A 22,360-nucleotide genomic window follows, 5' to 3' on the forward strand; every position below is an offset into this window, starting at 1 on the left:
TATGTAAGCAGAAAGTCTTTCCTTGTGAGCTACAAATTGTATAAAGAAGGTTTCATTTCTAATTATGGCCATATAATTACGGACACTTTAAGGAGAAGAGCCTGTTTGTTCTCCCTGGTGTGAGCAACTCACTGATTCAGGCTCTTTTGAAGCCAGCAGCCAAGTGGCAGTGGCACGGATCCAGGAGTTCCTGGAGGAGAACAGATGGACAGCTATCCCAAAAAAGAGCTCCCTGATGTCACCCAGCAATGAGATGTGAGAGCTCAATAAATATACCATCCTCATTCAGGTGGTACATATATAAAATAAAAGGGTTCACAGCATAAGTCGATATTTTTCTCACTGGGTAGCAGACGATACCATGCTTGGCCCCCATTTCCTCATTTTCTAATGAGGCCCTCCCAAGACTTCCCATTTAGCATAAATCCGCTCCATCTAAGGATTACTTTTTTAGTTTTCCATTTAGTTTAAGGGAAAATTCCTATTTCATCTATGTTTTCAGAACTTGTTACAAAAATTTTCGGAACAGTTACTGATCCACCGAGCATGGGGAAAAGGAGTCAAGGGTACAGAATCTGGAATCAGACTCACTGGGTTCGATTCCTGTCTCTGTCTCTACTTTCCTAGCTCTATCATTTTCTAGTTGTGTGATCTTGGCCAAGTATTTGACTCCTCTAAGTTTTAGTTTCTACATCTGTGAAATGGGGATAACTATAGTTGTTGGGGGAATTATATGAGATGACATGTATGAAGTGCTTAAGACTGTGTACGGTGCATGTTAACTGCTCAAAAGATCTTAGCAGCTATGGGTCATTACTGTATTTGATGTAGATATTTCGGCCAATCAACATTTTTTGAGCACCCATGACTTACTCCAACTGGACAAGAGCACAGACTCTCTATCCATTATGCCATAAAAGATTCAACGAATGAGAACGTAAGACCCAAGCCTTGGAGAGTTTACAAATTACATGGGGAGAGAACACACGTATACATTCAAGAACATGCTTTCAGCCAGGCATGGTGGCTCAAGCCTGTAATCCCAGCATTTTGGGAGGCCGATGCAGGAGGATTACTTGAGATCAGGAGTTCAAGACCAGCCTGGCCAACATGGTAAAACTCTGTCTCTACTAAAAATACAAAAATTAGCCAGGCGTGGTGGCCCGCACCTGTAATCCCAGCTCTTCAGGGAGGCTGAGGTTGAACCCAGGAGGCGGAGGTTGCAGTAAGCCAAGCTTGCGCCACTGCACTCCAGCCTGGGCAAGAGAATCCCGCAAACACACATTTCTTGCTTTCTTCAATAGTATACTCTATGGAAGGCTGGCAAATTACATTCAGAAAGGCCAGATCTTCCATCCCTTTTAAAAGAAAGGTATGGTCAACAGCTTTAAAACTTAACCATCTCAAGAATTTCACTATTTTCTAATGTAAGTTCACATGGCTAAAGAAATACTTGAGCATTTATTACATGTGGGGCAGCATACTTAATACTAAAATTCAGGGGATTTTTTGTTTGTTTGTTTGTTTGTTTTTGAGGCAGAGTCTCGCTCTGTCGCCTAGGCCATCGTGCAGTGGCGCGATCTCGGCTCACTGCAAGCTCCGCCTCCCAGGTTCACGCCATTCTCCTGCCTCAGCCTCCCGAGTAGCTGGGACTACAGGCGTCCGCCACCTCGCCCGGCTAGTTTTTTATATTTTTAGTAGAGACGGGGTTTCACCATGTTAGTCAGGATGGTCTCAATCTTCTGACCTCGTGATTCGCCCGCCTCGGCCTCCCAAAGTGCTGTGAGCCACCGCGCCTGGCAAATTCAAGTTTTTGAAGTTTTATTTCATTAATGCTATATAGATAGGTCGAAAATCATCAACAGAAGGGTAAAAGCTGGGTACAGTCCATCCACAGGACTTCTCTAAGGAGGTAAGTCTTGAAGGTAATTTTAACAAGGAGAGTGGAAGAGATTTCAGTCAGTTCAGAAACAAACTGCAGAGGAAAAGGCAGTAGACACGGGTGGAAAGGGGAGGGGTGGTGGCTGTGATGAAAATACAGGGGACTTGAGCAAGGATTCACCTAGGGACAGGAGAGGAAAGGAGGCCCTTCAGATGGAGATGAGCCTCAAACAAGGAAAACAAAGCCCTTTTCACTGACCGCCCCTACCAGCCTCACCAGCCCAGAGTTCTTTACTTCTCCACCAAATCCTCAACACTAGTGGCAAATAAGCTATTGTCTAGGGCACCCATGGACTTCTGCTTCCATCTGTTGAGTTCTGTGCTTAATTGCGCTTGTTCTCAAACCTGTTTTTGTCAGTTATGCCTGTACGGTAATCAAGAACCTTAATTAAATGTTGTTATCCAACATCCAATAAGCTATGTGGCACAGAAAAAGAATTGCAGTCTCTATGGACACATAGCTGAATGCTTTTAGATGGGTTTAACTGAAAAAAACTGTACAAGGTCGAGGGGGAAATTACAATCTAGAAGAATTCTACATTCAGATTCTTCACAAATGCCTTTAAAGAAACTGAGACTGAAAATCATTGAGAAAAAAAGATGGAAATTCCAACCCATGCTCAAAGAAAAGCCTGGAGCTTCCATCAAACAAGTGGCAAATACACATACATGATATATTTCAAAAGTTAAAATATTAATAAGTATTTAACACATACAGAGAGTGGATGCACATTTTTATTCCCTGCTTTTAACCAACTTTCTTGACTAATCGATCAATTCCTGTCACATCAAATAAAAGAACTAAAATGAAATCATTTTCTTTCATTATTACAAAAAACTACCTGCATACAGGTAGAAAGATTTCTACTCAAATACATACATATTTAAATCTGTACTTACTATGTTTCATTTCGGCTAAGTCTATGTGAGTCAAAATCACAGGTAAGTTAAATACAATTCTTGTTAAATATTTTGCCCACAAAACTCCAATCTGAATACTGAATTTAAAGAGATATTTGCATTGGGTACTCCCAACTTTAATATGTTGTTTTCATTTTCTCTACACCAAAATAAATATAACTGGTACAAAAGAGGTCTGGTCTAGATAGGTATTAAGTATTTTCAAAGTATGTTAAAAAAAAAAAAAAAAAAGAGGCTGGGCACGGTGGCTCACAGCTGTAATCCCAACACTCTGGGAGGCCAAGGTGGGTGGATTACCTGAGGCCAGGAGTTCGAGACCAGCTTGATCAACATGGTGAAACCCCATCTCCACTAAAAATACAAAAAAATTAGCCAGGCATGGCGGCAGGCGCCTGTAATCCCAGCTACTCCGGAGGCTGAAGCAGAAGAATCGCTTGAACCTGGGAGGTGGAGGTTGCAGTGAGCCGAGATCATGCCACTGCACTCCAGCCTGGGCGACAGTGTGAGACTAAGCCTCAAAAAAAAGGAAAGAAAAAAAAAAAGGAAAAATAATATAAAGATAATTTAGTCTGTGAAAAGCAATCATTTTTCAAATAATATAATTTGCCTCTGACTGATTTTAAGACCTAATAACATTACCATAAAGAATGGTGGCTATCACCTACTTGTGCTCACTTTCCTTGAATGGCTTAAAAACACAAGTAAGAATTAAACCTAGAATGCAGTAATAAAGAATTACTTGGTATAACTTCTTTTGAATACACACTGCTTATATATCTGAAACTAGCAGCCCATTAGAGGCCATATATATTTTCTCATTAATTAACCATAGCAAGTTATTAGTCATAATTGCAAACAACTTGCCCAACTGATGGTTCCTTGGTTTTTTTTTTGACATCACCATTTTACAGATAATTAGACTACAGAACCACTAAATAGGGATTGTGTCTTGGACTATGTCCTGCATATGATGATAAATAATACACTGGTGGCACTCGGTCAACGTATGACTAATACTGCCATTCGTTTATTTTTTAAATACTTTATGTTCACTGAAAAATATTTATCACAAGATTTCACTGTATGCAAGAGCATCTGTAACACAGGGTAGAAACGGAATGTTTTCAAAACAGAGCACCTGGAAACATTAGCCAGAACTCAGGCGGCCAGTATTTTGGGATTTTTTTTGGCAGGCACATAAATAGATCAGGCATTCTGGTTAGAAAACGAAACTCCCAGCTCTAGGTAGAAAAAACTAATTTCATTCAAGATAAATAGTTACTTTCAAATTCATTAAAGAGGAAAAGAATCTTGGTAGAGACAGGCATAAAATCCTGGAAGTTATGTCAGATATAAGTGATGAGGCTCAAACCACTACCACATAGTCTTATGTAGCACTTCCCAGTACAAAGCCCAAAAAGCTTTGCATACTTTTATCTAATTAATTATAAACCATTAAACAAATCTTGACCATGGTGAGAATGCTACTTGGACAGAAACAGTCTGAACATTTTGAGCTCTAAATTCTACCACATAACAAAAGAGAAAAATATTCAGCAAGAGAAAACAAAGGTTCTTGGCTAAAGCCTCAACTCACCATCTTGTACTTATCAAAGTCATCTTAGGCATTATTTCAGGGTTACTTTACTGTTGTCTAAAAACTAAAAAATGTACATGCCTTACCCAAGGTCAGTGCTCAATAAATACTTGCTGATTTGATGTCTTAATTTTTCAAGAAAAGGGTTATAAAACCTTTAAAGTCTTTAAAACTATGTATAAAAACTAACTCTTTCTTTCTCCAAAAGTTCTTATGACAAATGATATAAGTGAGCTAAGAATTTTAAGACACAGACTAAAAACCAGGCTCTCCACCAGTGATTAAGCCAGTGATTCAAATTGTTCTTCCTGATGAAATAGAAAATATTATAAATATTTATTCTGTAGTAGTGGCATTCATTAAATATTATTTATTTTTCATCTCTCTTCCTTCCTGCACTCATCATGCTTATAACTAAACTCACATACTATTATACTTGATTACCACCCAAAATATCTAACATTCTCTGTTTCACATGCATAAATCTTATCCATCCAATCATACTGCTAGTTTCTTGAGAGAGGGACTGAGTCTTGCACCTTTATATTCTCTTCAGGGCCTTAATGTACCATCAAGATATAAAAGACTTTCAAAAAATTACTTAGCTATCAAGTAAGTGATAATTCAACCAGAGAAAGAAAAAGTTAACTCCTGCGTCTATCTGGCACAGTCAAACAATGGGTACTTACTTTACTCAAATGTCCTAATTTATAGAGTAGGATTAACAATTTCAAGAATTTTGAGCAGAGTAAAAAATGTTATATTACAGCTATACAAAATGCAATTTACTTTTCCCTGAGTTTTGCATTGTAGACTGATTATTATTATCCTTGATGAAATAGAAGATGGCCTGCTAAAATAAATTTTCAAATAATAATATGCCAGGTAGACCATTTCTTTTTCCTGGAGCACTTTTTGTTGTTGAGTTCAGATGTCTGACTCATGATCTGGTTTGGCTTACATAAGCCTGTGAAGTATTCTCTTGCGAGTTTAGGGCAGCTCAGAGGGTCCACTCTATCCAGAAGCACTGGAGAGTCACACATGAGTACTTGGTCTGAATACTTCCTAGGCTGGAGGGGATAGGGCTCAAGGGCAAGGAGGAAGCTGCCGGTTTCCTGACCCTATCCTGACCCTACTGCCGTGGTGGTGGATGCTTATAAACAAAGGCAACTGTGTAGGAAACACACCATCCATTCCAAGCCAGCATGAGAGAGAAACCTGAGGAAGGGTGGGGGGTGAGGGAGATGGGGTACTGAGATAGCCTAGAGCCCCTTGAGGTTGCCCCATTTCCCACAATCAATAACCTGGCCCTTCACTACTTGCTGAGATTCTGAATCAGAAAGGATTTTATATTATCTGGCTTTCAAACAGGAGATTTTCAATGTCCCCAGCAAGCCTGTCAGAGTCAAAAAAAAACAAACGTTTTTTGCAGCAGGCTCTGGTTGGCCAAGCAGAGGTACCTCCCACTGAGCCGATGGCTCCCCAGTTCAGATCTCCTGATCATTCAGGTTCTCCCAAGAGGTTCTTTATACCCACAGAAACAGTGAGGCCCCACTCTGCAGGGATCTGCTCTAGGCAGTCCCTTGCCAGTCAAAAGATACGACTCTTAATTCATTAGCAGTCTACACTATGAGAGCAAAGGGAGGGGTTTGAAGTAATGCACAGAAGTCTGAATAGGGCCTTTGTGAAGCACCTGTGCTAGGCCAACACACTAACTGTTCTTGTAACTGTTCATTACATCAACATCTAGGTCAAACCCAGAACAATGACATCCTGAGTAAGATTTTGTGATAATATTTCTGGACTGTGTATTATAAGGAACTAGAGTGGTGTAGTAATAATAATGTTGATTGTGATGATCAACATTGTGATGATTCCACTGCTTCCCTTTATTGAATATGCTTAACTCTTACATCATTATTACATTTGATCCTTATGATCCTGTGAGAAAAGGAAGAAAAAACATCCGAAAATGAAGGATTGACACAGAGCTGACTTGATTGGAGGTCAATCCTTCAGCTGTTTCCTGGGAAAGCCAGAACTGAGGTCTCAACAGTGAACTGAAGAAGGAACTTAAATGGATACGTTCACTCATTAACAAAACCTTTGTCCCATGCCTCCATGTGAAGTGGTAGATCAAGCTGTAGGGTTTCACAGATGTAATTTAGTCCTTGCCCTAAAGAAGTTCTGAGATTACATGGAGGGAACAAGGTGGCATTTAGGCTGGTCTTGAAGGGTGGGTGCGTCTTGCTAGTAATGATGACTACAACATGCCCAACATGTGCAGAGGCACGGGCCCAAGAAAGGACCTCTGTCAGGTTATTTAAAATTATTGAACACATACATAAAAATAAGTGATCTGCATTTTCTCCTGTAGGCAATATGGATACAATGGTGTTATTTTTGTTGCTGTTGTTTTTTGAGACAGAGTCTCACTCTGTTGCCCAGGCTAGAGTGCAGTGGTGCGATCTGAGCTCACTGTAACCTAGGCCTCCAGGGTTCAAGCGATTATCCTGCCTCAGCCTCCCAAGTAGCTGGGATTACAGGCATGCGCCACCACACCCGGTTAATTTTTGTATTTTCAGTAGAGACAGGTTTTCGCCACAGTAGCCACGCTGGTCTTGAACTCCTGACCTCAGGGGATCCGCCCGCCTCGGCCTCCCAAAGTGCTAGGATTATAGGCGTGAGACCCTATGCCTGGCCGGATACAATGCTGTTTTTATTAAAATAATAACATATCCCATTTTTGACTAGTCTAAAACATCAAGTATTTAATTTCAAAGTGAAACTCAACAATTATTGAGAATTCACAATACACATATGAGGTCTATATATTATTTATGTAGGTAGGGGACAGTCACTGTTCCTGCGCATATTGGCACTGTACTGCGCGGTTATCTGTATCTTGTTTGCTGGCTCCCCTGCCCCCCGCCCTGCCATGGGCTGTACGCACATGCGACACAAGCTGCATCTGTTCTGCCGACTGCTCTGGCTCCTGCACACACTCTATTTCAAGCACATAATGAGCACTCAATACATTATTTCAAGGAATGAATGAATGCCTATCAGGCACTGTATTATAAAAGAATTCACAGTCTAGCAGAATGGAATGATGCCTAAACAACAGTGATAACACTGTTGTGTTATAAGAGTTACCGTTAAAGAGCTTTGAAAACACAGATAAAGGAGCAACTAATCCAGTTCAGATATCCTCCTATACATCAACTTGTATAGACAATTTCCACCCCTTAATAATTTGCTTTCACAATAAATACTCATCCAACAGAACCTATGTTTTTCTGTGAAGAAATCTAAGCAATAAAAAGTGACTCAATTTCCAGGCATAGGTTTTACAAAATGCTTCTGGATTATGGAAAAGAAATGTTCTTATAAAGAGAGACTGTAACAAAACTAATCCTAGACCAGCACAGGAAATCATCTGCACTTGGCTGGGGGGAATGGGGAGGTGGGGACTAGAGAGGAGGGAGAAGTATGGAATGATTATTCCACAATAAAAAAAGAAATTGGCCAGGCTCGGTGGCTCACGCCTGTAATCCCAACACTTTGGGAGGCTGAGGCAGGCAGATCACTTGAGGTCAGGAGTGATCAGCCTGGTCAACCTGGCCAACATGGCAAGCCTGGCCAACACGGCAAAACCCCGTCTCTACTAAATAATACAAAAATTAGCCAGATGTGGTGAAGGGCACCTGTAATCCCAGCTAATTAGGAGGGTGAGGCAGGGAGAACTGCTTGAACCCGGGAGGCAGAGGTTGCAGTGAGCGGAGATCACGTCACTGCATTCCAGCCTTGAGACTCTGTCTCAAGAAATAAAATATAAAAGTAAATTTACATTTTGGTTTGGATACAGAGACTAAAAAGTCTCCTCTATCACCCCATAAATTCCAGTATCAGACCTTTAAACTTTCAGATGTTAAGAATTAGTTTATCCCCCAAAGTTTCAATTAGAACACAGTTGAAAAAAAAAATTCAATATAGCAAACTGACTGATTCCATGATCTGATTTCATCACCCAGCAGTAGGAAGCATTTAGCTGGTCTATAGAGAGAGAGATGTGTGGTTCTCTTGGTTAGAAGGCACAAAATCCAACTTTCTGTTCTTTTGGCAAAAGAAGGAATGTCCAATCAGCATAGTAGGAAGCAAGTAACAGAATTTCTAATTTTACAAAGTTAGTCAATTTCATGGTTAAGCAGTGCTGTTTTGATGGTAACCTTTACATTTTTACAACCCAACTATGAGTATTAAGCAGGGAAGATCCAACTAAGATAGTTATTTCAGGGGTAACGTCCCTTTTTCTCAAAGTTAAAACTCTTAATATTCACTTGGCTTGTAACATGGTATTTAGTCATTCCCATTCTTTGAATTGTTGCCTAATGCAAGCTTTCATTTGGATACACCACTCCCGTTGATGTTTATAAGACTGCCTTGTTATTAACCTCTAACCCAATTAGTCACCAAACTGACAGCATGCATTGCTATTTGGAAGCCAAAGGCTTAGGAAGGATTTTTTTTTAGAATCTGAACAAAATGAGCTGTATTATGGCCACTTTATTTATAGTTTTTAACGAAGTCTTCCAGGATATCTATAGTGACAAACTCAAGGTAAAAGCAAATCAGGTCCTTTGTGTGCACTAGGCCAGGGAGTGAGGGCTATTTTAAATAAAAATATGTTTTAAAAATTTAAAGGTGCAATCCACCTTCTACCATGGCCATCTCTTCCCTTTACTTCTGTTACCTCTGTTTATCTCAGTGATAGATAACTCCATCCTTCCAGTTATTCAGGCCAATAACCTTGAAGTCTTCTCTTTTGCTAACACTCTGCATCAAGTTCATCAACAAATTCTGTGGGCTCTACTTCAAAATACATTCAGAATCCGTCCTCTCCTCACACTCTCCACCATTACCTCTGGCCTAAACCATTGTATCTCTTGCTTGTTTTGTGGCAATACCCTCCCAGGGGCCTCCTTGGTGCCTCCTACAGCTTATTCTCAACACAGCAGCCAGAAACATCTTGTTAAAACGTTAAGTCAAATCATGTGCCTCCTCTATTCAAAACCCTGCAAAGGCATCCACCACTCTCAGCAAAGTCAGAGGCCTGGCCTGTGCTGAGGCCTTCCTCCCATCCGCTCTCACCTCTTCCTACTTGACAACTCTCCCCTCTCTCTCCACGCCAGTCACACTGGCCTCTCATCTGTTTCTCAGACATGTCAGAGGCTCTTTGCACTTGCTGTTCCCTCCATCTAGAACACTCCTTCTCCATGTCTGGAATGCTCCCTCACTTCCCTCAGAAGTCAGGTGAAATGTCACTTTCTTAGAGAGGCCTTTCCTAATCAAACTATTTAAAAGAGCAATGCCTCTCCGTCGACGCATCACTCCTTAATTTTCTTACTCTGCTTTGTTTTTCTCCATAGCATTTATCACTGCTGACATGCTATACACTCACTTATTATTTGTCTCTTCCCATTAGGATGTAAATGAATTTCATGAGGGCAGAGACTTGTCTGTTTTGCTCCCTGTTGTGTCCCCAGTGCCTACAACAGTGCCTTACATACACCAGGTGCTCAAGAAATAGTGGTTGAGTTAATGAATAAATTAATGAATGCTAGATTTTCTCCCTTCTACTTCTCCCACTCCTTTTCTATACTACTTCTAACAATAGAATTGTTTGCCCATGACTCATTGATAAAGTTGTCTTGCATTTACTTCTCTAAGATCTATTTCAAACGAATTTATCCTGAGCCCACACCCAATAAATAAACAAGAACTTAAGAAACCAACTTACTTACCTTCTAGCTAAACATTAGGTGCTTGAATCTTTCCCATAACCTCTACCTGTTTCTAAGGGCCTATAATTTCTTCTGCCACAGTGTATAATTCAGCCAGTGTTTCTCAATCCTCAGGCATTCCCAGACCATCCATGGCAATTTTGCTTCATCTGTGTATTACCTGTGCTATTATTTTCTTAATAAGTTTTAAACTTGGCTCACTTTTATACTTTAAAAAAAATATGACTACAGACATGAAGTGTTTGTCCATGAACCACCACTGAGATTACATATACCAAACTCTGGATTCCCTTGAGCCAAAAAGTTTACCATGGGGCCTGTAATACCTTTAGGATGTAAAACAAAAACACATACATACATACACATCCCTTTGCTTAACACTATGTAAGTTAAAAATTGAAGTCACAATAGAATCAGATCATCTATGAACTCAATATATCATGAAGAAATTTCTAAATTCCTGGTCAGAGTAATTCAGGCCATCAACACTAAGTTCCTAAAGAGAAAACCTGCCCAATTATCTGCTAGGTCCTTTGTAAAATATTACTTCCTAAAATGCTCTGGTAAAGTGCACACTGGTATGCTTTTCTAGAAAAGTTCTTTTATTCTGATCACTATTCCATCTACCTAACCATCTTTCTTCTCTTTTTCATTTCTTTTAGGAGAGGACTGGTTGGGATGAAGGGCTCCTGGAGGGCACTTCCTAAATTTGACAGGTTTCTTTATAACAGCAATATTGCAGTTGTTTTCTAGAGCTTTATCAAATTTGACTTCTAAAGCTCACTTTTTATTTTAGAGAATGATATTAAGAATCCCTGATTAAGAACAATAATCTTTACAAACTAAAAAGCCATCCTTATATTCAAACACGCTTTAAAATGTGAGCAGTATTCTAAACTTGCTGCAGACAACCCATACAATCACATGAGTTATTTTAAGAAAAAGACTCAGTTAGACACATGTACAGAAGCTAATACTAATGTGCTGTTCTTCCAATGAAAAGGTTACTGACCTATCAGTAGGAGTTGTCTTTTCTGGCAGAGATGATAGATTTGCCTTGTCTTATCTCCACCCCCTGCTCTGTCCCCATAATGAGCCATAGCTACATGTGCGAGACAGCTGGCAAGGGGGAGTCAGGGTCTGTGGCCATGGGCCAGAGCAAAGCTTACCAGTCAACCCAGAGCCTGGACCTATGACCCGTGTCTCATTAACACCTTGCTCTGAGCAACTGAGCTGCCACAAAAATCAACAGTGGCTTAAGCATTTTGTTTACAAGTGAAACAAATCAGGTCAATCTGACAACCGATAGTTCAAGCAGCCACTAGAAAATTTGCCAAAAGGACACAAAAACCAATAGTGAGCAGGAGTGATAAGGGTCTTGCAGTCCTAGCTTGGGAGGTAGCCACACAAGCAAGGATGAGTATGGAAGGGAATGAGACTGCAATAGGCAGGTCTATTTCTAACATACCAGGCAGTCAGTGCACGTTAATTAAAGACAAAAAGAAGAAAGGCACAGCTATAATCCCTTAGTGATAGCCTTCTTACTCAGTGGTTAGAACAAATGCCTTGATAGATGCCTAAAAAACAGCAAGGGACAGTTCACACTCAGGAGCTACAAGCTTAAAAACATCTATACTTTAAAAATATTTAGAGGCCAGGCATGGTGGCTCACGCCTATAATCCCAACACTTTGGGAGTCCAAGGCAGGCGGATCACCTGAGGTCAGGAGTTCCAGACCAGCCTGGCCAACATGATAAAATCTCATCTCTACTAAAAATACAAAATTAGCTGGGCGTGGTTGGCGTGGTGGCAGGCATCTGTAATCCCAGCTACTCAGAAGGCTGAGACAGGAGAATCACTTGAACCCGGGAGGTGGAGGTTGCAGTGAGGCAAGATCTCGCCATTTAACTCCAGCCTGGGCAATAAGGGCAAAACTCCATTAAAAAAAAAAAAATGTAGATTACAGTGACCCATACGCATTAGGAAACCATTTGATCTTAAGCCAAAATAAAAGAAAAAAATCCACAACAAATCAAGCTCAAAAGAAGTAATTATATACATATTTTCATTGCCAAAATTTTGAATCTAAGCAATCCAAATAATCTTTCCTTTTAGAGTGCACACTAATTAATATGAAGAAAAGCTCCCTGGGCACCATTTTATGCCCAGGGTTTCAGTGGTTAGTCTAATTGGGGCCATCCCACCTTGGGATGGAACAGCAAGGAAGAAAAGAAAAATGGACACAGCCACTTGTTAAATTATAACAAGTCTCTTTGTTAGGGTATAAAAGCAGTCTTATGAACAGAAAGGAGAAATCACCAGAGTTTGGAGAATTGCCCCTTGATCAGTCAACTGGCCAAGAGAACCAATTATCCACCTATCATTGTATTAAATGCTATATGAGAAGGGTTAAGAAATAGTAGACAGGTACCTTATCCACAAAGTTTATGATCTGGTTGAATACACATGATTAGCAAATTTTTTTTTTTTTAAATCAAACTATAATACTCAGCTGTCAAGTTTAGGCAAAAAATGCTGGAGGTACTCTGATGATGATGACAGAATAGGTAATTCAAAGAGCTAACAACATAAGGTTGAATTCTCGGTCAAAAACTGGGGAGGACAGGAAGTCCAAGAGGTAAACCCAACACTCAGAGTCACTTTTATCATGGGGTTATATTTACCAATCCAGGAAATAAAGCTGATGTGAAATTTTGGTGACCTCTGGAGCCTAAGCAGGTAGGGTCTCAAGGATACCAACCCCTACTATAAATGGGGCTACACAGAGGGAAAGTGAACTGTAAGTAACCAGCCTATACACAGGTTTGCAGCCCAACTCACAATACCTGAATCATGAACTCGGCTTGAGGAGGCCTTAAATTGTACAACCTAGGCAGAAGGGAGAGTCATATGAAAATTACTGACCTCTAATTATTTCTATAAATACTTTTTCAAAAACAACATCCAGGATGTAATCAGGCACAGGAAAAAACAAACACCATGAGTCGGAACAAGCAGAAACAAGAAACTACAGAAGAAGACCCACAGGAACTTCAGATATTGAAAATACAGGCAAAGATGTAAAAACAATGACATTAACTATATTCAAAGAGATAAAAACCAAGCTAAATGGTTTTAACAGGGAACTATAAACTATAAAAGATGGCAAACTTAGAAATAACTAAATAAAAATTCTATAACTAATGGCAGATTAGATATAGTTGAAGAGAGAATTAGTAAACTTAGTACAGCTCAGAAAAAGAAAAAGACGAAAAACACAAAAGAGGGTAAAGGCACAGAGCATACAGTGAGAAATTTTAACACATGTTTAATCGGAGACTGAAAATGAGAATAAAAGAGGATGAAGCAGGCTGGGTATAGTAGTAGCTCATGCCTGTAATCCCAGCACTTTGGGAGGCCAAGGTGGGCGGATCACCTGAGGTCAGGAGTTCAAGAACAGCCTGGCCAAAGTGGTGAGACCCCATCTCTACTAAAAAAATTTAAAAATTAGTAGGGTGTGGTGGAGCAAGCCTGTAATCCCAGTTACTCAGGAGGCTGAGGTGGGAGGATAGCTTGAACCCAGGAGGCAGAGGTTGCAGTGGAGCCATGATCACGCCACTGCACTCCAGCCTGGATGACAGAGCAAGATTCCCTCTCAAAAAAAACCAAACAAAAAAAAGAGGATGAAGCACAAACAGTATGTGAAGAAATAATGGCTGATAATTTTCCTGAACTAAAATACCAACCCTCAGATACCTAGCAGAATAAATAAAAATAAATCTGTATTTGATATATTGTACAAAAACTTCAAATATAAAAATCAGAGGGAAAAAAATATATATTTTGATACAGAGTTTTGCTCTTTTGCCCAGACTGAAGTGTGGTGGTGCAATCTTGGCTCACCGCAACCTCCGCGCCTCAGGTTCAGGCAATTCTCCTGCCTTAGCCTCCCAAGTAGCTGGGATTACAGGCGCCTGCCACCACGCCCGGCCCATTTTTAAAATACATTTTTAGTAGAGACGGGGTTTCACCATGTTGGCCAGGTAGTCTTGAACTCCTGACCTCAGGTGATCCACCCACCTCGGCCTCCCAAAGTGCTAGGATTACAAGCGTGAGCCACTGTGCACGGCCCAGATTAAATATTTTTAAAGGCAGCCAGGGAAAAGACAATTACCTTAGATTGACAACTGAAGTCAAAAGACAATGAAATAATATCTTCAATGTGTTCTAACTACCTAAGAATAATCTCCAAGAATGCATATGAAATAAACAAAAATTACTCATGCCAGCAAACCTCTACTCAATGAAATTTTTTTTTTTTTTTTTTTATTAGATAGTTTCACTCTTGTCACCCAGGCTGGAGTGCAATGGCACAATCTCGGCTCACTGCAACCTCTGCCTCCCGGGTTCAAGCAATTTTCCTGCCTCAGCCTCCCAAGTAGCTGGGATTACAGGGGCCTGCCACCACACTTGGCTAATTTTTGTATTTTTTGAAGAGACAGGGTTTCACCATGTTGGGCCAGGCTAGTCCTGAACTCCTGACCTCAGGTAATCCGTCTGCCTTGGCATCCCAAAGTGCTGCAATTACAGGCACGAGTCACCGCACCCAGCCTGAACTTTTTTTTACCTCCTTCAAGACCCAGCCATATATCTATTCATTTTTTTAAAAATCTGCTGAGCATCTAGATAACATGCTAGGCAGTTAACATTTGACTTATTGACTGAAATACCATGTTAGTTCAAACATATTGCAAATAGGACCACTAGAATATATCAGAACAAGAGCAGGAGTTTTTCTGTTTTCTTTGCTGCTATATCTTTGTCACCTCAAACAGTACCTGCCATACAACAGGTGCCCAATAGGCATTACAGAACAAATTCATATTCTTTATTAACAGAATTTAAATGCTATTAGATGCTACTGCAACAGCTAAGCATAATTATTTGTTCTCTTTTTCTTTCCAAAAGTACAATAACAATCTTAATGCTGTGCGGTTTAAAATTAGAAACACTGATTACAAATTAAATGCTCATTAAGTATGAATAACGAGATTTTTTAAAAATTTAGGCCAAAACTTACCCTACAAGTATAAGGATACATTTACTAATAAAAAGTAATGAAAAAAGGTAGTTTTTAAACTACCCTTCTAGTTTCATGTCTCACTGTGTTCTTCACATATACTACGCTCCATTCCTATCAAGTGATTTGCCAGTCTGCAAACAAGCCAGTCTTTCACACTTTCATGCCAAATGCCCTTGCCTGTCCATGATGAACTCCTCTTCCACCCCAGTTCTCCACAAGGAAAAGCTTCCCCATTCTTTAAGACCCAGATCAACGTCATTTTTTCTGAAAATGCTGCCTCAACACTGTTATTCAGTGAGTCAGCAACTCTCTCTTCCCTAGGGAGATAGTATAAAGGCCTTTTAAAGGCACTACATTGTTTTAGCATTACTTGTCTAGATGTTGGCTTACCTCATTAGGTAAGGGCCATGTCTCATCCATTCATTTATCTCCCTACCCTTAAGCACCAATCTCTGTAACTGGTATATACTAAGTATCCAACCAAAACTGTTTGCTAAAGTCATGAAAGACAAAGAAAGGGTTAGAATCTTTAACAGATTGCAGGAAATAAAGGAGAAACAACAACTGAAGGCAATGTGGGATCCTGGATGGGATCCTGGAACAGAGAAAAATACAGGAGGTGAAAAACTGGTGAAAGTCAAAAAGGGCCACAGTTTAGTTAATGGTATTGTACCAGTGAATTTCCTGATAATTTTTTTATAACTGTGCTATGGTTATATAAGTGGTTAACAGGGGAACTGCATAAGGGTATATATAATTAACTCTATCCTATTTTGACAACTTTTCTATAAATCTAAAATTATTTCAAAATAATTTTTAAAGTGCTTGGCTGAGTTGAATTATTCTGTCAAATTGTAGAACCATAACAAAGAAGTCTGTCAGGTTTTTCGTTTGTTTGTTTTCTGAGACAGGGTCTCGCCCTGTCACCCAGGCCAGAGGGCAATGGTGCAATCTCAGTTCACTGCAGCCTCCATTTCCCAGGCTCAAGCAATCCTCCCACCTCAGCCTCCTGAGTACCTGGGACTGCAGGTGTGCACCACCACACTCAGGTAATTTTTGTATTTTTCTGTAGAGACAGGGTTTTGCCACATTTTGCCCAGGCTGGTCTCAAACTCCTGATCTCAAAACATCCACCCGCCTGGGCCTCCCAAAGAACTGGGATGACAGGCATGAGCCACCATGCTAGGCCAGTGTTTAGTTTTTATACAAAGTTCCCAGATATATAAGGTAAGTAAATAATGGGAGGGGTTAAAGGAACCACTGCCATAGCTATACTATCTGAATTTTTTTTTTTGTTTTTGAGGCGGAGTCTTCACTCTGTCACCCAGGCTGGAGTGCAGTGGCGCGATCTCGGCTCACTGCAAGCTCCGCCTCCCGGGTTCGCACCATTCTCCTGCCTCAGCCTCCCGAGTAGCTGGGACTACAGGCGCCCGCCACCGCGCCCGGCTAATTTTTTGTATTTTAGTAGAGACGGGGTTTCACCGTGTTGGCCAGGATGGTCTCGATCTCCTGACCTCGTGATCCGCCCGCCTCGGCCTCCCAAAGTGCTGGGATTACAGGCGTGAGCCACCGCGCCCGGCCATATCTGAATTTTTTTAACCAAGAATGAATTTATGTATGCATCCATCAAGTATAATTAAGAAGAATGCCAACCAAATCAATTGTGTGAGAAGTACAAAGCAAATTTAATATACCTACAAATATGTCTATGGCCAGTACAGTCGATAACAATACACAACTCTCAACCACCACTATAAGCATTCTCTGGGTAATATAAAACCAACTGATATACAGAAGAATATGTAAATCATAATACATGAAATTCAATACCACTGGGCAGATATTTCATTCTGACATATCACTGCACATGAAACTAAGCTCTGTAGAAGGGACTGTATCATGCTATAGAATATAAAAATATGTCCCTGATAAAACTGTTGAGATTGTAAAACTACAAATATGGGATGAGGTCAGTTTACAAATATGAATTATCAAATAAAGCACAATTCAATAAAACATTTGGAACTGTAGACATAAGTGAAAGGACAAACAAGACAGGTTATCATTAAGGGATTATGATGTCTCACAGGGTCACTATAATAGCACATGAGTACACAAATTATAGATTTTATTTTTTATTTTTATTTTTTATTTTCTTCAAGACAGAGTCTTGCTGTCGCCCAGGCTGGAGTGCAGTGGCACGACCTCGGCTCACTGGAACCTCCACCTCTGGGTTCAAGCAATTCTCCTGCCTCAACCTCCTGAGTAGCTGGGATTGCAGGCGCATGCCACCACAATCGGCTGATTTTTGTATTTTTAGTAGAGACAGGGTTTCTCTACTGTTGGCCAGGTTATTCTCGAACTCCTGACCTCGTGATCCACATGCCTTGGCCTCCCAAAAAGCTGGGATTATAGGTGTGAGCCACCACGCCCAGCCAAAATTATAGATTTTTAAATACCACCATCACAAGCAACATAACTGAATTTTAAATCATCTTCAGGACATCGATAACAGTGGCAATGAGCAGCAATATGGGAGCTATGGATTTGAACTGATCCACCAGCACATGCAACGTTTTGAAACTGTTTTAATTTAAGACAAAGGTAACTAGATACTTCTTTATCTGAAAGACTGATGATGAAGGATAGAAGCACTCTTTTTCATTCTAGAAATATTAACTGCAACTTAACATGCACCAGGCACTGTGGTAGTGTTGGGGATACAGAGAGATACAGTTCCTTCCTGCCTTATTGGGGTTTACAATGAGACAATACTAATAAATGTGATGACTTTATATTAGTGAAAAACAGAATGCAAAGGAAGCTCAGAACCTAGTCAGAAAGGCCTCCCAGATGCAAGTGACATTTCACTTGGATCTAAAGGATGAGTGAGCATTAGTTAGACAAAGGGAGTAGAGCTATGGCAGGGGTTCTGGACAGATGAGGCACCTTCTGTGACGGAAGATCTGTAAGTGCACGGAACATGGCATATTCAAGGAAGTAAGAAAAATTCAAAATGCTGGATGTACAGCGGGGCGAAGAGAGTATGCATTTATCAGCCTATGGAATGATTCTTAAAACCACAGAGAAACTTACATGGATGCGTTAGACAATGATTCTTATAAGCTGCATATAGTAACAGTTTATCATTATGATTATCACTATGAAGAAACACATAATTTTGCCAAAGTAAGAGCATGTTTTAATAAAAAGCTTTTTTTTTTCTTTTCAAATAAAGAAAAAAAAAAAGGAAACAAGGCTTTGCTCCATTGCCCAAGCTAAAGTGCAGTGGCTCAATCATAGCTCACTATAACCTTGAATCCCTGAGCTCCAGCAATCCTCCTGCCTCAGCATCCTGAGTAGCTGGGACTACAAGTGTCAGTCACCAAGCCTGGCTATTTTATTATTATTATTATTATTATTATTATTTTAAAGAGATGGAGTGCCTGTGTTGCCCAAACTGGTCTCAAACTCCTGGCCTCCAGTGATCCTCCCACCCCAGCCTCCCAAAGTGCTAGGTTCACAGGCATGAAGCCACCACACCCAGCCAAAAAGTTGGGATTTTTAAAGATATTTTCTTTGCTTTTAAGAGGACACTATAAACTATTCTTTGAAAACAAAGTAGAATGTGTCAACAGAAAAAAATATCAATTTGCACTGAGGGGAAACTCGAATCATATCCGAACTATGCAGGCCTTTTAAATTGTTGAATTCAAAAAACGATGGCTCATTATTAGAGAAATTCCTAATTTCCTGAGCCAGTTGCTTGAAAAAATTGCCAATTTTGGCTGATGTCCCTCACTCATAAGATCCTAAAATTTTTCAGAAGAAATAAAATTGCTTTAACCTTTGTAGTAAACAAGAATTAAATGTGATAAACACTGAATTAACTAAATCCACATTAGTTATAAACATTCAATATTGAAAAATTATGTTGAAAGCTACCCACATAACAATTCTTCAGTTAAAAATAATTAAATAATAAATAAGATGGAATTTCATTTCTCATATTTTGTGAGAACAGCATCTGTTTTCTGTCACAGGACTGTAAATTTCTAGATTAAATAATTACACTTTGAAACAGAAAAGCACAATGATACACTGTGTGAACAAAATGCTATGGACTTACTAAATAAGTAATACTTTTTTTTTTTTTCTTTTTTTGTGGGAGAGAGAGTCTCGCTCTGTCGCCCAAGCTGGAGTGTACTGGCGTGATCTCAGCCCACTGCAACGTCCACCTCACGGGTTCAATCAATTCTCCTGCCTCAGCCTCTATAGTAGCTGGGACTACAGGCGCCCGTCACCATACCCAGCTAATTTTTTGTATTTTAGTAGAGACAGGGTTTCACCGTGTTGCCCAGGCTGGTCTCGAACTCCTGAGCTCAGGCAATCCGCCCGCCTCAGCCTCCCAAAGTGCTCGGATAACAGGCATGAGCCACCACTCCCAGCCAGTAATACTTAAGGCTCATGCTAGGCTTGAAAACAGGTCTACTGTACTGGCATAGAGAAACAGGTAAGCATGAGACCCTGGCACTGGGCAAAGCTCTCTGCTGGGAAAACGCTGGGAGATGGCTCCCCTGCAGGGCGGGTTACTTCCGGCCTCCAGAAGCTTATCTGTTAGTGGACCCTGAGCACACAAGTTTTCTTTCACCTTTGTGTATTCTCCCTCAAAAGGGCAAATTTCTACATTATAAGTTGTTGCTGGACTAATATTGAATAATAAAGTACTTCTTTAGCAAGATTCAAGTTTAATTCAATCTTTGTGAATTCTAGAAGCAATTAACATTATGAGAATACAGTAGTCCCCCTTTATCTGAAGTTTTACTTTCTGTGGTTTGTTACCCACAGTCAACAGCAGCTCAAAAATGGGTGAACACACAGCACAATAGGATATTCTGAGAGAGAGAAAACACATTCACATAACTTTTACTAGAACATATTGTTATGACTGTTCTATTCTTACTTATTTTTGTTAATCTCTTCCTGTGCCTAATTTATAAATTAAACTTTATCATAGGTATGTATTACATACAGGGGAAAAACAATATATAGAGACTTCAGTACAATCAGTGGTTTCAGACATCCACTGGAAATCTTGGAGGTGGATAAGGAGGGACTACGGTATTTCAAAATCTTGTTCAGAGTTTACAAAGGGAATGCTTAATTTCTGATTTCTCGAACAAAAGATATCTGCAGAGTTACCTGTCATACAAAATAACCACACTGAATAATAGCTTGTTATAGCAAACCTTCCCCCTCCAACTACTCATACCCCTTTCTGTCTCTTCAAGTCCTAAATTCAAGTAATACTTCACTTGACACTTATTTATCTCCAGGATTATCATATAACTACCATTGACAGTTAGATCCACTTTTTTGCAATTGACTGAACAACCCAATCAATAGCAACAAGGACACTCTGCTTTCACAAGATGACAGCTGCTCCAGCTGCTGGCTCCCTGGGGCTGATGTTGGGGAACCAGGCCAGCACAACATGACACATTCACAGGGACACGGACACCAGGTACAACACTAAATCTACATGGGTCATTAGCATGACTATAATTAGGCAATGCCACAAAATAAGAAATGCAGAAAAGTGTTCCAATCTGTACAACATACAGGACCATGTATTATATCCTCCTTTGTATTTGTGATGTTGAAAGCCTAAAAACTGGATATGGGTGCTCATATTATAAACTATATGCACAGCTGTTATAACTAATGTTAAAGAAAGAGGGAGGGATAGAGAAAGCAAAATGCTCACATACTAAAAAAGCTTCCTACAATACAGGCAGAGAGCTAAATACAAGAGACATGGATGAACTTGAATATAGGAAGTTACATATATGAATGACTGCTTGATAGAAAATATACTAGAAAGCTGGAATCCCTCCTCCAGTCCTACCCTTCAACCTTCATCTATATCTATCTATCTATCTATCTATCTAATCTATCCATCCATCCTTCAACCTTCATCTATCTGTCTATCCATACATACATACACGAGACAATCAATTAACCTTCCCAAACAACCTAGAAATTAGGATATTTGCAGACTGAACTTGATAGGAATTGAAGAAATGTTTAGGAGGAAGCCAGTCTAAAAGTTCTCTGTAATATTTAAAAAAAAAAAATTGAGCATAATTTTTGAAAAGCACAGCATCTGCTTTTAAATTAATCATAAACACTTACTGCACCTGGCTGTGATAACTCACACCTATAATCCTAACAGTTTAGGAGGCCAAGGTGGGAAGATCCCTTGAGCCCAGGAGGTCAAAACCAGTCTGGACAAAATAGTAAAACCCTGTCTCTACAAAAAAAAATTACAAATTAGGTGGGCGTGGTGGGATATGCATGTAGTCCTAGCTACTCAGAAAGCTGAGGTAGGAGGATTGTTTGAGCCCAGGATCATGCCACTGCTCTCCAGCCTGAGCAACAGAGCAAGACCCTGTTTCTTAAAAAATAATAATAACAAAAATAAATAAAAATAAATTTAAAAATGAAACAGTGCATTTCCCCCCATGTTATAAACACAATACACTAGCATTCTAGAAAATGTATCAAAATATTTTTCAGGAAAAGTTAACTTGACATGGATATAAAAAATCTCAAATATTACAAAGTATTAATTTTTTAAATCATGATGAGAAGACAGGGGAGGCAACAAAAGGAACCAACAACATGCTTTCATAAACATGGCATGGAACTGTAAAAACAGAAAGCAGACTAAACGCTGGGCACAGTGGCTCACACCTGTAATCCCAGCACTTTGGGAGGCCAAGACAGGTGGATCACTTGAGGTCAGGAGTTTGAGACCAGCCTGGCCAACATGGTGAAACCCCGTATCTACTAAAAATACAAAAAATTAGCCAGGCAACTGTAATCCCAGCTACTCAGGAAGCTGAGGCAGGAGAATCGTTTGAACCTGGAGGAGGTTGCAGTGAGTCAAGACTGCGCCATTGCACTCCAGCCTGGGCTACAGAGCAATACTTTGTCTCAAAAAAAAAAAAA

The 22,360-nt window shown here is 40.0% G+C and overlaps 1 protein-coding gene and 1 long non-coding RNA gene across 4 annotated transcripts in view; both read right to left on the reverse strand.

Moving 5' to 3' along the window:
- KAT6B (lysine acetyltransferase 6B) overlaps positions 1–22,360 on the reverse strand; it is a 207,688-nt gene that overhangs the window by 91,309 nt on the left and 94,019 nt on the right. The gene's annotated exons all lie outside the window — the stretch shown is intronic.
- On the reverse strand, positions 1,534–20,910 carry LOC112631703. The gene is made up of 3 exons (XR_003121181.1): positions 18,844–20,910; positions 16,671–16,876; positions 1,534–1,556 (listed from the first exon to the last, which is right to left on the reverse strand). It is a non-coding gene; the product is annotated as an uncharacterized LOC112631703 (long non-coding RNA).

The sequence above is a fragment of the Theropithecus gelada genome, chromosome 9, assembly GCF_003255815.1.
Source record: "Theropithecus gelada isolate Dixy chromosome 9, Tgel_1.0, whole genome shotgun sequence".
Classification (NCBI taxonomy): Eukaryota; Metazoa; Chordata; class Mammalia; order Primates; family Cercopithecidae; genus Theropithecus; species Theropithecus gelada.